The following is an 11,622-nucleotide window of genomic DNA, read 5'->3' as shown; positions in this document are numbered from 1 at the left end:
CGGGTACTGAATTTGGATGATCAGCCATGATCTCATTGAATGGCGGAGCAGGCGCGAGGGGCCAAATGGCCTACTCCTGCTCCTATCTTCTATGTTTCTATGTTTCTATAACATTCTAATAACCTTTGAGGTCGTTCTAGAAGGCCATTCCATCCATTGTCTGTGCCAGCTCCTAGCCAATCCCACTGATCTGATCTCTTCCCCATAGCCCTCTTATCATCATCTGCATCAAATATTTAGTCAATTATCCTTTAAAAAAAAAAATCAATGCTCTCCCCCTCATCCACCCTGGGAGTAAAGCTGCACCAAAACTCCAAATAAAGATATTTCTCCTCAACTCTCTCCTCACTCTCTTGGTGGCAATTTTAAATTTACAACCCCTTATCACTGACTCCTCAAGCAGAGAAAATAACCTTTCCCTATACACCCAATCAGAACCGTTGATAATGATGAAAGCCGCTATTAAATCTTCTCTTAGCCTTCCCTGCTCCAGCGGAAGAATCCCCGGTATCTGAAGTCCCTCCATATAACAAAAGTTTCTCATCACTGGCATCATCCTGGTGAAACTACACTGTGCACATTCCGTGGCTTTAATGTCCTTTCTATAATCGGGTGCCCAAAACCGCAACCAACATTCAAACTGTGGGATAAACATTGCCCCGTGCAAGCTTACCATCACTTCTTTACTTCTGTACTCAATGCCCCTATTTATACAATACAAAATACCATTGGCCTTTCATGTCTTTATCAGTTTCACTTGCACTTTCAGGGAACCTCTGTTCATCCAAACTCTTCAGTGTCTTTGCACAGAATGTATACTTCCATTCCTTGTTTTTTCTCTCAAAATGCATTACCTCACACTTCTGTGAATTAACGTGCATCTACCATCTAACCGCCCATTCCATTAACAAGTCTGTGTCCTCCTGACGACTTTTACAGTCCGCCTTGCTGATTGCCACGTCCCCTTCCTTTTTGTTGTCTATAAATTTTGATATTGTGCTCCCCATGACCAAGTCCAAACCATCAAACAAAAGCGGATTCAGCACTGGCCCTTGTCGCCACTTTCAACCCTTCTCCAATCCGAGCATCACCCATTTACCACAATCTTTCATTTCCTTTCTGTCAACCGAATGTCTACCCACGCTGGTGGAATTCCTCTTATACCATACACCTGAACTTTTGTAACAAGCTTCTTGTGAGACACCTTATCGAACACCTTCTGAAAATCCATAAACACTACAGCTACTGCATTCCCTTTATCTATCCAATTTTGTAACTCCTTCAAAAAATATTGTCAAACACAATTTGCCTTTAAGAACTCTATGCTGGCTGTCCTTGAGTAGCTCATGCATTTCTAAATGCTCATGAATTTTTCTCGAGTTATGGGTTCTTGTTAATGCACTGCTTAATAGAATATATTCCTTTTTATTATTTAATAAAACTGACATCGTTATGACTGTTATTTTCCAGTAAGGAGGAATCCTTCAAAACAATCTGCTGGTATATTGTTAAATGTGAGAAACATTACTAAAACTTATGACACTCGGCTGAACTGGACACTTCTAAAAGGGCCTCCCGTTAGCGCCTTAAGAGGGCACTAATGAGGCGCAAAGCAACTAGCGCCCGGGCTCGGCGATGTTTGCGTCGCTCGCGAAATTAACCAGACATTTTTCAGCAGCGCTAAACACTGCCGCCACTATCTCCTGCGCTGGCAGATTGTGACGTCAGTCGAGTGCACAACGCCCCGTTAGCACCCCGCACCGGATATTGAGTGGCACCCCCTGCCTTACCGCCTGCCGCTAGCAACGACAGGTTGAGGGGAGCGTTATGCTGTCAGAAAGGGACTGGGGGAGCACTATTTAAAGGTGACCGCTTCCTGCCTTTTTTTGTCGGTGACATTTTTGCACCACGCATTCTGAGAGAGAGAGAGAGAGAGAGAGAGACTTCTGGAGAGATTCAACGCTGTGTGAAGGAGTTTTGAATACTGAGCAGCACTTTGCAGGTTTATTTTGATTTGCCCTTCCTTGCTTCGCCAGCGCTCTGAGGTAACGCCTCGCTCCTCGGCCTTTGCGCCTTAAGACAGGTGTGAAGCGCCCGATTTAGCGCTCCAATCACCTACAGGAGCGATAAAAGCCAAGTTTGCTGTTGGAGGCAATAATTAGCGCCAGGCGCTAAACTTTGCACACGGCCGATAATGGCGCCCCAAATGGAGCGATACTGAATTTTGCCCCCTAGTATCTGCTGTCTGCCTAGCAAGGACTCAAGCTTATGCCTCTCAATTGCCTAATGACCAACTAGTGACTATCCTTCTTGGTGGGAGTGATTGTAAACAGGATGGGGGTGATTTTGCCAATGGGGAGCTTTTGGAGGCGGGGCTCCCACTTGTTGGGTTTTAGTCCCGCCTCCATCAACTTCTGGCCAACCCACGCTATTTTCCCTTGATTGACCTTGTTAAGCCCGCACAGCGGGCTTAGCAGGCCAATTAAGGGAAAGCCGGTTGCAGAGAACGTCAATTTTTGACAGATGAATTGACATCGCTTGACAGCTCTGTGAAGCTGTCAAACAGTGACATCCTCTGTAGTTTGATGAGATCTTGAATTCATGACCTCATCAAACCTCTTTCTTTTGCAGAAATGAGATGGTTGTTGCATTGGAGAATTGGAATGGCCATCTGTCATCTCTACCACGGAGGTGCGAGGCTCTCCGCATACCCACCGACTGAAGCCTGCAGGAAGAAACAAAGGTAAGTACACTTTTTCTAACACTTTGCACTTACCTCAGATACTCACCTCTCCACATTTGCACCCATCACTCACCTCCACAGCACACCTTTGGACCCCTCCAACCCCTGCAGACCCACTACTCGTCTCGCTGGCCTGGCGGGTTTCGGAGCCTTCGGGAAGCCCGCACTTGTGAGGGCAAAAAGGGGATAATCTCTCTCTCTCTCACAGACCCACCAAAAGAATTATTTGGAAATTAATTCTTGAATCTAATTTAGGAATTAGAGTTCTGATAAATCGTTCAAGCTCTGTGAAATTTCATATAAAATAACATGAACTGGTGATACAAACATAAGGACAACAGAGCCCAAACAAAGATCTGAAAAATCTGTACATTAATCATTGGAGGTGTTTAGGACCATTTTACAATTCACTACATCACATTCCGGTGCTAATAGAATGAGTAACTCTCTCTATTTAATCCCCTTACGCTGATGCAAATAGGCCCTGTGCCTGCTTGCAACAACTGTAAAGTTTTCTTATGTAATTGCTGGGCAGTTGGTGGGCAATTAGCCCAACTCTGCACCAACAGTTGGGATTTCCAAGGCGGTGCGAATCATCTGTCAAGACATGCAAGCGCGACCGGAAATCCCAAACTTGCAGTCAATTTCAAAAGCAAATTCTGGCCCAATAATCCAATACCTGAACCAGGAAGTACTCCAGTGTGATGTTGATGACTGAACAAGCAGCTTGGCTCATTGATGAGACATGAAGGAGTAGACCTGTCAGTGGTGGCTGGGATCCTTCCTCTCCAGATAGCCATAGAAGTCAAAGCCCGAAAGAGTAGGATGGTTCTAGCTAGGGAAGTAGTGGGAAGCTTATTTTGCTCTGTGCTAATAAACTGCCTACTTTTATCTAATTAAATTCCAGTAGTACCCCTAAAACACTTGGGGTCACTAAGCCTTATCTCTTGCTAAGCTGCACCTAAACTCCCTGGATATAGATACAGGCTGGATTTTCATTGAGGAGTCGGGTAGGAGGCGGGACTACAACTTTCATCGAGTTCTAGCCAACCCACGCGATTTAGACTTGATTGACCTTGTTGAGCCCACCCAGCGGGCTCAGCAGGCCAATTAAGGGCCACCCAGCAACAGGTGACGTCACTGATTGATATTTCATCTGTCAAGACCTTTTGACAGATGAAATATCAGCGTTTCACAGCTGTTTGATGCTGTCAAACACTGACAATCTGTACTCCAGGTTAATTCCTTCCTCTCAGGATGATCTGGAGATCTCCCCGGAACAGAAAGCTGAATGCTGCAATTTTTGACAGCTCGCAGCCATTCTGCTTTCTGTGCCGGTGAGATGAGGGACTCCCGAGACCTGAGGGAAGGAAGGCTGTAAGGGTAAGTAAAGGTATGTAAAACTTCTTTAAACACTTTACACACACCAAACACACTTACCTTTGCACTCATGCACCCATCACTCACCTGAACACCAGACATCTCAACCCCTCCAAGCCCTTCATCCCGACGGTCCACCTCCTCTAACTTGGCGTGGTTTGGAGCCGTTGGGAATCCCACACTTCAACATTAAAAATAGGGATTAGGCTAAAAATTGTCTGTTAACTACCTGTTAACAGGCAGTTATTTGGCACTAATCCCCTTCCCGCCTTGGGGAGGCGGGTCCCAGTGCAGGGAGGGTACCCATCTCCTTTGAAACTGGCATGGAGGCGGGTTGGGCGCGGGATGGGTTTGTGCCCCCCGATTTCGGGATTTTAACCCCCCACACGCCTCCAATCCCACCTCCATGGCCCAATGAAAATCCTGCCCATGGTGTGTATTTCTATGGGAAAAGAGTGTGCATTTCATATGAGGCAAACAGTTGGGTTTGGAGACTCAAGCATGATGATGGGTTTCCATCCATGTCAGACACCACCGACTGAGCAAAAAAAGCTGTATATCGATTAAAATGAAGCAGAGAAAGGAGCCTTATGATAAATGTCAAGCTCATAATACAGTAGAGAACCAAGCTGAACACAGAAAGTACAGAGGAGTACTGAGAAAGGAAATAAAGAGATTATATGAGAATACATTAGTGGGTAACATAAAGGACGCGACTGCTGCCAACGAACCGGAAGCGGTCTGGGCATGCGCGCTGCCGGTTCATCACGGGAGCGAGTCCATTAAAAACATTTTAAAAAGCTGGGAAGGAAGCGGGAAGGTGAAAAAGCCGGAAAGCCGGGAAGGGAGCAGGCTATAAAAGGGAACTCAAAAGTATTTTCTAAACATATAAATAGTAAATGGGCAGTCAAAGGAAAGGTGGGGCTGATTAGGGACCAAAAAGGCAGAGGCAGAGGGCATGGCTGAGGTAATAAATGAGTATTTTGCGTCTGTCTTCACTAAAGAAGAGGATGCTGCCAATGTCACACTAAAGGAGGAGGTTGTAGAGAAATTGGATAGGATAAAAATAGATAAAGAGGAGGTACTTAAAAGGTTGGCAGCACTCAAAGTAGAAAAGTCACCTGGTCCAGATGGGATGCATCCTAGGATGCTGAGGGAAGTAAAAGTGGAGATAGCGGAGGATCTGGCCACAATCTTCCAATCCTCCTTAGATATGGGAGTGGTGCCAGAGGACTGGAGGCTTGCAAATGTTACACCCCTGTCAAAACAGGGGAGAGGAATAAACCTGGAACCTACTGGCTAGTCACCTAATGTCGGCGGTGGGGAAACTTTTAGAGACAACAATCCGAGACAAAGTCAATTGTCACTTGGAAAAATATGGATTAATAAATGACAGCCAGCACGGATTTATTAAAGGCAAATCGTGTTTGAGTGCTTTGATGAAGTAATGGAGAGGGTTGATGACATTAATGCGGTTGATGTTGTGTATATGAACTTTCAAAAGGCATTTGTAAAAGTACCACATAACGGACTTGGTAGCAAAATTGAAGCCCATGGGATTAAAGGGGCAATGGCAGCATGGATACAAAATTGGGAAAGAGACAGAAATCAGAGAGTAGTGGTGAATGGTTGTTTTTCAGACTGAAGGGAATTATACAGTGATCCCCAGGGGTTGGTATTAGGACCACTGCTCATTTTGATATATATTAATGACCTGGGCTTGGGTATACAGGGCATCATTTCAAAGATTGCAGATAACACAAAACTCAGAAATGTAGTAAACGTTGAGGAGGATAGTAACAGACTTCGGAAGGACATAGACAGACTGGTGACATGGACAGACACATTTTATGCAGGGAAGTGTGAAGTGATGCATTTTGGTTGGAAGAACGAGGAGAGGCAATATTTGGTAACATTTTAAAGGGGGTGCAGGAACAGAGAGATCTGGGGGTTCACGTACACAAACCTTTGAAGGTGGCAGGATAGGTTGAGAAGGCTGTTAAAAAAGCATTCGGGAACCTTGGCTTTAGCAAGAGAGGCATAGAGAACAAAAGCAAAGAAGTTACACTAAACCTTTATAAATCACTGGTTAGACCCCGTTTGGAGTATTGTGTCCAATTCCACCAGCCTTTAGCAAGGATATCAAGGCCTTTGGGTGCAGAGGAGATTTACTACAATGGTACTAGGGATGAAATACTTCAGTTACGTGGCGAGACTAGAGATGTTGGGGTTGTTCTCCTTGGAGCAGACAATGTTAAGGGGAGATTTAATAAAGGTGTTCAAAATCGTGAAGGGTTTTGATAGAGTAAATAAGAAGAAACTGTTTCCAGTGGCAGAAGGGTCGGTAACCAGAGGACACAGATTTAAGGTAATTGGCAAAAGAGCCAGAGGAGATATGAGGAGAGTTTTTTTTTATGCAGCAAGTTGTTATGATCTGGAATACATTGCCTGAGAAGGTGGTGGAAGCAGATTCAATAATAACTTTCAAAGGGGAAATTGGATAAATACTTGAAGGGGAAACAAAATTGCAGGGCTATGGGGAAAGAGCAGGGGAGTGGGACTAATTGGATAGATCTTCCAAAGATGGGCCAAATGGCCTCCTTCTGTGCTGTAACATTCATTGATTCTATGATTCTATGATAATATAGGCAGTGAATTTTCATTGGTATAGTTGTAACAAAATGGAAAGTACAAATGAGATGGACAGTTATACAGTAAATCAATCTTTTTGTTGCCTCTTCAATTGACAAGTATCCCATTCCAGCTACATCTTTCATTTCTCATATATCCACATAGGTCTTCAAGTAATTACAGGTAGGACCTGCTCACGATTCTCCACAAGCCAAGTGCTCAATCTTGGCAGTCGCATCTAGTGAAGGAAAAAGACAAGAAAGAAAACAAGTCTTGCATTTCAATAGCACCTTTCAAAAACCTCAGGACGTCCCAAAGCGCTTTACAGCCAATTTACAGGCACTTTTTGAAGTGTAGCAATGTAGGAAAAGGAGGCAGCCTAGTTGTGCAGAGTAAGATCCCAGAAACAGCAATATATATAATGACCAGGTAATCTGTTTTTTTGGTGAAGTAGTTCCTGCAATTAAAAACTGGTCAGGACACCTGTCAGAACTCCGCTGCTCTTCTTCAAATAGTGCCGTGGGAGCGTTCACGCCCACCTGAGAAGACAGACCAGGCCTTGGTATCACGCCTTATCCGACAGGGGTGAATCGGACATCTCGGGGGTGGGGGGGCGGTGCTGGGGAGCGCAGGGGTGGGGGGGGTGAATCGGATATTGTGGGGGGGTGAATCGGATATTGTGGGGGGTGAATCAGATATTGTGGGGGGGGTGAATCGAATATTGTGAGGGGGGTGAATCGGATATTGTGGGGGGGTGAATCGCATACTGTGGGGGGGTGAATCGGATATTGTGGGGGGGAGAATCGGACATTGTGGGGGGTGAATCGGATATTGTGGGGGGTGAATCGGATATTGTGGGGGGGAGAATCGGATATTGTGGGGGGTGAATCGGATATTGTGGGGGGGTGAATCAGATATTGTGGGGGGGAGAATCGAATATTGTGGGGGGTGAATCGGATATTGTGGGGGGTGAATCGGATATTGTGGGGGGGAGAATCGGATATTGTGGGGGGTGAATCGGATATTGTGAGGGGTGAATCGGATATTGTGGGGGGGTGAATCGGATATTGTGGGGGGGAAGAATCGGATATTGTGGGGGGTGAATCGGACATTGTGGGGGGTGAATCGGATATTGTGGGGGGGAGAATCGGATATTGTGGGGGGTGAATCGGATATTGTGGGGGGGTGAATCAGATATTGTGGGGGGGGTGAATCGAATATTGTGCGGGGTGAATCGGATATTGTGGGGGGGTTGAATCGGATATTGTGGGGGGGTGAATCGGATATTGTCGGGGGGTGAATCGGATATTGTGGGGGGGTGAATCGAATATTGGGGGGGGTGATTCGGATATTGTGGGGGGGTGAATCGGATATTGTGCGGGGTGAATCGGATATTGTGGGGGGGGTGAATCGGATATTGTGGGGGGTGAATCGGATATTGTGGGGGGTGAATCGGATATTGTGCGGGGGGTGAATCAGATATTGTGGGGGGGGTGAATCGGATATTGTGGGGGGGGTGAATCGGATATTCTGGGGGGGTGAATCGGATATTGTGTGGGGGTGAATCGGATATTGTGGGGGGGTGAATCGGATATTGTGCGGGGGGTGAATCGGATATTGTGGGGGGTGAATCGGATATTGTGGGGGGGTGAATCGGATATTGTGCGGGGGTGAATCGGATATTGTGTGGGGGTGAATCGGATATTATGGGGGGGTGAATCGAATATTGTGGGGGGGGTGAATCGGATATTGTGGGGGGGTGAATCTGATATTGTGGGGGGGTGAATCGGATATTGTGGGGGGGTGAATCGGATATTGTGGGGGGGTGAATCGGATATTGTGGGGGGTGAATCGGATATTGTGGGGGGTGAATCGGATATTGTGGGGGGGTGAATCGGATATTGTGGGGGGGTGAATTGGATATTCTGAGGAGTGAATCGGATATTGTGGGGGGGGTGAATCGGATATTGTGGGGGGGTGAATCGGATATTCTGGGGGGTGAATCGGATATTGTGGGGGGGTGAATCGGATATTGTGGGGGGGTGAATCGGATATTGTGGGGGGGGTGAATCGGATATTGTGGGGGGGTGAATCGGATATTGTGGGGGGGTGAATCGGATATTGTGGGGGGGGTGAATCGGATATTGTGGGGGGGTGAATTGCATATTCTGAGGGGTGAATCGGATATTGTGGGGGGGGTGAATCGGATATTGTGGGGGGGGTGAATCGGATATCGTGGGGGGGTGAATCGGATATTGTGGGGGGGGTGAATCGGATATTGTGGGGGGTGAATCGGATATTGTGGGGGGGTGAATCGGATATTGTGGGGGTGTGAATCGGATATTGTGGGGGGGTGAATCGGATATTGTGGGGGGGTGAATCGGATATATTGGGGGGGTGAAGCGGATATTGTGGGGGGGTGAATCGGATATTGTGGGGGGGTGAATCGGATATTGTGGGGGGATGAATCGGATATTGTGGGGGGGTGAATCGGATATTGTGGGGGGGTGAATCGGATATTGTGGGGGGGTGAATTGGATATTGTCGGGGGGGTGAATCGGATATTGTGGGGGGGTGAATCGGATATTGTGGGGGGGTGAATCGGATATTGTGGGGGTGAATCGGATATTGTGGGGGGGTGAATCGGATATTGTGGGGGGGTGAATCGGATATTGTGGGGGGGTTGACTCTGATATTGCGGGGGGGTGAATCGGATATTGTGTGGGGGGTGAATCGGATATTGTGGGGGGGTGAATCGGATATTGTGGGGGTGAATCGGATATTGTGGGGGGTGAATCGGATATTATGGGGGGGTGAATCGGATATTGTGGGGGGGTGAATCTGATATTGCGGGGGGGTGAATCGGATATTGTGGGGGGTTGAATCGGATATTGTGTGGGGGGTGAATCGGATATTGTGTGGGGTGAATCGGATATTGGTGGGGGGGGGAATCGGATATTGTGGGGGGGTGAATCGGATATTGTGGGGGGGTGAATCGGATATTGTGGGGGGGGTGAATCGGATATTGTGGGGGGGTGAATCAGATATTGTGGGGGGTGAATCGGATATTGTGGGGGGGTGAATCGGATATTGCGGGGGGGTGAATCGGATATTGTGGGGGGGTGAATCGGATATTGTGGGGGGGGTGAATCGGATATTGTGGGGGGGGTGAATCAGATATTGTGGGGGGTGAATCGGATATTGTGGGGGGGTGAATCGGATATTGTGGGGGGGTAAATCGGATATTGTGGGGGGTAAATCGGATATTGTGGGGGGGGTAAATCGGATATTGTGGCGGGGTGAATCGGATATTGTGGGGGGGTGAATCGGATATTGTGGGGGGGTGAATCGGATATTGTGGGGGGGTGAATCGGATATATTGGGGGGGTGAAGCGGATATTGTGGGGGGGTGAATCGGATATTGTGGGGGGGTGAATCGGATATTGTAGGGGGATGAATCGGATATTGTGGGGGGGTGAATCGGATATTGTGGGGGGGTGAATCGGATATTGTGGGGGGGTGAATTGGATATTGTCGGGGGGGTGAATCGGATATTGTGGGGGGGTGAATCGGATATTGTGGGGGGGTGAATCGGATATTGTGGGGGTGAATCGGATATTGTGGGGGGGTGAATCGGATATTGTGGGGGGGTGAATCGGATATTGTGGGGGGGGTTGAATCTGATATTGCGGGGGGGTGAATCGGATATTTTGTGGGGGGTGAATCGGATATTGTGGGGGGGTGAATCGGATATTGTGGGGGTGAATCGGATATTGTGGGGGGTGAATCGGATATTGTGGGGGGGTAAATCGGATATTGTGGGGGGTAAATCGGATATTGTGGGGGGGGTAAATCGGATATTGTGGGGGGGTGAATCGGATATTGTGGGGGGGTGAATCGGATATTGTGGGGGGGTGAATCGGATATTGTGGGGGGGTGAATCGGATATATTGGGGGGGTGAAGCGGATATTGTGGGGGGGTGAATCGGATATTGTGGGGGGGTGAATCGGATATTGTGGGGGGGTGAATTGGATATTGTCGGGGGGGTGAATCGGATATTGTGGGGGGGTGAATCGGATATTGTGGGGGGGTGAATCGGATATTGTGGGGGTGAATCGGATATTGTGGGGGGGTGAATCGGATATTGTGGGGGGGTGAATCGGATATTGTGGGGGGGGTTGAATCTGATATTGCGGGGGGGTGAATCGGATATTGTGTGGGGGGTGAATCGGATATTGTGGGGGGGTGAATCGGATATTGTGGGGGTGAATCGGATATTGTGGGGGGTGAATCGGATATTATGGGGGGGGGTGAATCGGATATTGTGGGGGGGTGAATCTGATATTGCGGGGGGATGAATCGGATATTGTGGGGGGGTGAATCGGATATTGTGTGGGGCGTGAATCGGATATTGTGTGGGGTGAATCGGATATTGGTGGGGGGTGAATCGGATATTGTGGGGGGGGTGAATCGGATATTGTGGGGGGGTGAATCGGATATTGTTTGGGGGGGTGAATCGGATATTGTGGGGGGGGTGAATCGGATATTGTGGGGGTGAATCGGATATTGTGGGGGGGTGAATCGGATATTGCGGGGGGGTGAATCGGATATTGAGGGGGGGGTGAATCAGATATTGTGGGGGGGGTGAATCGGATATTGTGGGGGGGTGAATCAGATATTGTGGGGGGTGAATCGGATATTGTGGGGGGGTGAATCGGATATTGTGGGGGGGTAAATCGGATATTGTGGGGGGTAAATCGGATATTGTGGGGGGGGTAAATCGGTTATTGTGTGGGGGGTGAATCGGATATAGTGGGGGGGTGAATCGGATATTGTAGGGGGGCTAAATCGGATATTGTGGGGGGAT

The sequence above is a fragment of the Somniosus microcephalus genome, chromosome 5, assembly GCF_052327205.1.
Source record: "Somniosus microcephalus isolate GS21.2 chromosome 5, FLI_Smic_1.0, whole genome shotgun sequence".
In the NCBI taxonomy this organism is placed as follows: Eukaryota; Metazoa; Chordata; class Chondrichthyes; order Squaliformes; family Somniosidae; genus Somniosus; species Somniosus microcephalus.
The sequence above is the reverse complement of the archived record's forward strand: the minus strand, read 5'-3'. Positions refer to the sequence as shown.